This window comes from Benincasa hispida, chromosome 7 (genome assembly GCF_009727055.1).
Source record: "Benincasa hispida cultivar B227 chromosome 7, ASM972705v1, whole genome shotgun sequence".
NCBI lineage: Eukaryota > Viridiplantae > Streptophyta > Magnoliopsida > Cucurbitales > Cucurbitaceae > Benincasa > Benincasa hispida.
In genome coordinates, this window is record NC_052355.1 from 39,278,032 (window position 1) to 39,283,223 (window position 5,192).

Here is a 5,192-nt window from a genome sequence, read left to right on the forward strand (position 1 = left end):
AATTACTTGACTTTTTTTGAAAAAAAAATCAAGTAATGACCTTTTATTAAAGAAAATGTCAAGTAAAAGAGTTAAAAAAGCGGAGATTGACGGAATGTTTTGGATAATTTCACGCTAAGCATTACTTGACACGTTTTTCTTGTCAAGCAATATAAGGTCTTTCTTGACACGTTTTTCGTATCAAGTATAAGAAGCTCTTACTTGACACGTTTTTCGTATCAAGTATAAGAAGCTCTTACGTGTCAAGTACACCCAAACGCCCTAGGTAAACCCTCCACCCTTTCCCCCCTTCTTCGTTTCAACCCCTCCCCCTCGGAAACCCTCTCTTCGCAACACCACCGAATCCACGCCCAACCTCCACAAGACGCCCTGACGCCCAGCCTCGCGCTGGACCTCCGTTCACATTGGATTACAACCACACCGGTCAGTCCTCCACTGTACAGATGCCCAGATGCCTAGTGTCACAATCGCTCTTTCGGAAGCTTCTCTTAGCGATTGTGCGACACTTGTTCCCGCTCACGAACAAGCCAGCCAACTCGAATACGGACTGCCGATGGCACACCGAGTGCCTCTTGCAACCTCCACCCCCGTTTTAGGGAAAACGGTTTTAGAAAACGGGTTTAGAGAAAAGGTTTTCGTAAGAAGATTTGTGAGTGTGAATAAAGAAAGAAAGATTGTAGTAGACTAGAAAGCAATAAGCAACAACAACGGCTTTATAGAGTACTACTCCAGGTATGAGGAAGTGATGGTTAGTCTTATCCCCAATAGTGCATTCTGAACAAAAAGCCAACTGGCGCCCTTGCATATGCAAAAGGGCGAGTGGTCACTTACAATGAAAATGTAAAGAAAGCAAGCTAACTAAGCTAATACAATACAGGATATGAAAGTATGCTAGAAGGGGGTTGGATTGGCATGCGGCCATGGGCAACAGCCCCTGGACAAGCATGACCATTACATTCTCCCCCACTTAATTGGTTGACGTCCCCGTCAACCGACCTTGTTCAAAACCTGCGATGGCTGGAGCTGCATTCTTTAAGTCTTCGGCCCGCTCCCAACTGATCTCTTCGTCGGGGAGATCCTTCCATTTCACTAAGAACTCTGTCAGTTCTCGTCTGGGTCTTCCAATACGGCGCATACATTTATCCAGGATTTGTGCAACTTCTTTCTCAGCAGAACTCTTCATCGTGACCGGTGGGCGCCTTAGCATGTTTCGCTGTTCATCCTCGGGATCGGATGATAGGGCTTCAGGATACTCACATGGATGACAGGATGAATCTTCATCCATGAGGGTAACTGGACCCTATATGAGGTTCCCGACTTTCTCAATTACCTCCACTGGACCTTCATATTTCCTTACTAGCCATTGGTCTCTCTGGATCGGAAACGAAACTGTTCCGGTCGTAGCTTGATCAGGACCTTGTCCCCAGCTTGAAACTCAAGGGCCCTCCGCTTCTTATCAGCCCACTTCTTCATCCTCTTCGATGCTCTTTCTAGGTAGGCGCGAGCTATCTCAGAGGTTTTGCTCCACTCTTTAATGAAGTTATGTACCTGAGACTTTTGCCTGCATAAGGGTGGTCCACCAAGTGTGGCATGAGTGGTGCCTGCCGCACACCACTTCGAAGGGCGTTTTCCCGTCGCGGAACTCTGCTGGCTATTGAAACTGAACTGAGCCACATCTAACAACTGGACCTAGTTCTTCTGCCTAGCGTCGATAAAGTGACGCAGATATTCCTCGAGCATACGTTTGAAGCGTTCCATCTGGCCGTCAGTTTGGTGATGATAGCTAGAGGAGATATTCAGTGATGATCCCAATATTTTGAAACAATTCTGTCCAGAATGTCCCAGTGAATCTTCCGTCCCGATCGCTAACAATGCTCACGGGACACCCCATAATTTCACGATGTGTTTGAAGAACAGCTGAGCAGTCATCACGGCTGTGCACATTTTCGGCTTTGGGACGAAAGTGGCATATTTCGAGAACCGGTCGATGATAACAAGGATCGATTCAAACTCTCCCACCTTGGCAAATGGGTGATGAAGTCGAGAGAGACACACTCTCCCATGGTCTAGAAGGCACAGGTAGGGGTTCCAGCAGACCCGCATAATTTCGCCCTTTCGACCTTATTCTTATTGGAAGACAAGGCAAGTCTTGGTAAATTGCATGACATCGTCTCGAAGACTTGGCCAATAGTAGCTTGCTTCAGAAGGGCATAAGTTCTCTGCCAACCATTATGTCGCCCACAGTGTGTCGTGACACTCCTTCATCAGGACCTTCGTACTCCCCTGATCTGGGGATGTAGAGGCGATTGCCTTTGGTGTATAGTAGATCATCTTCCACACAGAACTGGCGTGTCTTCCCCTCTCTGGCCAACTGTAAGATGGCCTGCGCCACTGTGTCATTTGTCAAGTGAGTTTTGACAGTTTCTCATACTGTTGCACTCAACATACTTGCTTGTAGGCAGGCGAACATGCACAGGCCGCATGTTCGCTCTTTCGGCTAAGAGCATCAGCCGCTTGGTTGCTTTTCCCCGTCTATGTTGAATTGGAAGTCGAACTCTGCTAGACACTCCTGCCACTATGCTTGTTTCGACGACAACTTCGGTTGGTTGAAAGTGGCAAATGGAGTTGTTGTCAGTCTTGACCACGAACTTGGCCCCAAAGAGATACTGTCTCCAGGCCCTCAAGCAGTGAACTACTGCTAACATCTCTTTCTCGGAGGCGGCATACCTCCGTTCGGCATCATTTAGTTTCCTACTCTCATACGCGATGGGGTGTTCGTCTTGGAGGAGAAACCGCCCAACGCGAAGTCAGAAGCATCAGTCTCTACTTCAAATGGCTTGGTCACGTCAGCAATTCCGAGGACTGGCCCCTCAATCATCACTTTCTTCAAGCCCTCAAAGGTGGCTTGACATTCAGGAGTCCAGCTCCATTGGCTATCCTTCTTCAACAGTTCAGTTAATGGCCCTGTTTCTTCCTCGAGAATCCTTCTACGAACCGCCTATAGTAGTTGCTAGTCCGAGAAAGATCGTAGTTCGTCACGGATGATGTACCCTCCAGTCTCTAATCGCGGCCACCTTGCCCTCTTCCATACCAATCCGACCACACTCAATCACGTGGCCGAGGAAATTTATGCGCTCTTGGGCAAAGGAGCACTTCTCTCTCTTTACATACAACTGATTTCTCCTCAGCTTTTCAAAGACTAGTTGGAGGTGATGTCGATGGTCCTCCAGCGAGGCACTATAGACCACAATGTCATCAAGATACACTACGACGAATTTGTCGAGGTATTCGTGAAACACTTGGTTCATTAAGGTACAGAACGTTGCTGGAGCATTGGTGAGGCCAAAGGGCATCACGAGGAATTCGAAGGCTCCATATCTCGTGACACAGGTCGTCTTAGGTTCGTCTCCTTCAGCAATTCGAACCTAAAATAATACCCAGACCGTAGGTCCAGCTTCGAGAATACTTAGCACCGTGAAGCTGATCAAACAAGTCAGTAATGATAGGAAGGGATATTTTGTTGCGGACTGTGAGCTTATTCAAGCCCGATAGTCGATGCACAACCGGAGGCTCCCATCCTTCTCTTCTGGAACAGTATGGGGCTCCGTAAGGAGCCTTCGCCGTCTATAAATCCTGCATCAACATCGTTTCCTTAACTGTTTCCGAAGCTCAGCCAATTCTGGCGGGGCCATCCGATATGCATTCTTGGCAGGCGGCTTTGCCCCTGGCACACAATCCAATCTCAGGTCAATCCCCCTTCATGGGGGTAAGACTTGGGCAAGCTTTTCGGCATGAGTCCCGATACTCTTTCAAGACAAATAGAACGTCTTGGGGGATCTCCTTTTCATGGACTCAATGATTCTATCGGATGGCCATGAACGTGGGTTCATCGTGGGCCAGGCCCCTCTTCAACTAGAGGGCTGAGATCATTCTCACCCCATTTGGCTGCTTGATACTGCTTGGACTACGGTCGGTGTAAATCCGGTAATGACTAGCATTTGGCGAGGGGCATTGGTATGACTTTATGTTCAAGTAGGAATTCCATCCCCAGTATCACGTCGAATCATCCAATCTTGACAACTACGAAGTCAACGAAGCCCTTCCAGTCTCCTAACTTCACCGGAGTTCTCTTTCGCTATCCCCCGTAATCGGTAGGGTTGCGGAAATTCAACAGCTTTATCTTCCTGCATCTCTTTCCCAATTCAAGTTCAGGGGCGAGGCTTCCGTTCCAGCCATGAAGTTGATGTAGCCCCAAGTCAACCATAGTGGTTTTGGCTGATCTTTGGTTGATCCAGAGTCCACATACATGAGACCTTTCTCAGTGGCTCCGTCGCCTTTCCCATATTCTTCTGGAGTGCAGTAGGAATTTCAATGCCCCCATCCTGGGATTCTCAATTTCTGCCGCTGGCGCTCGGTTACCGTCTCCATCAGTTCAGCCTTGTCTTCGGAGGTAGAGGCTAATGTGGGCTTGAAAAGCATTGAACGCAGTTCGATTTGGGACATTCGCCCGCCCTGTGTGGATCTCTCAATATGAAACAAGACAGGGGCGATTGTAATTGTTATGCTGTTGTGGCGGCCCCCATCAGTTGTTTCCTGATCTCGGTTGGGAATGATTTTACGGTCCCCCCAGTGTGTTTCTTGTCTCCTCCCCCAGGTCTGGGAGGACTGGAACGGCTGTTTCCTGTTTCCCTCATTTGAAGAAGTTTGATTGCTTCCTCACATCTTGTGGAGTGAGTGCTAAGGTCGTATAAGCCCGTTCAGCTGCCCGCATAGGCAGAGGGGAAGATCCTGTACTCTCTGTTCATAATAGTTTTGATCTCGCAACACGGCGTTTCAGCCCTACCACAAAGCAAAAGACCTTGTCTTTTTTTCAGACATATCTCGTATGTCACAATGAGATCCTGCAAACTGTTTTACGTAGTCCCTGATTAACCTGTTTGCTTTAAGCTCTCAGGAGTTTTCTTCGAGCCAAGACGCGACATTTTTCAAGGAAGAACTGCGAACAAAGTTCTTGTTTAATCTATCCCAAGTATCAATAGTGCAGCGTTCTTCCTGTATGTCTATAAATCGTGATCTCCACCACAGTTTCGGCATCTTCCAACCTAGATGCATCGTTGCTATTGTGACTTCCGACTCTTCAAGTCACTGTGTTCGTCGCCTTGAAGTATGCTCAAGGTCGAAAGATAAAATTC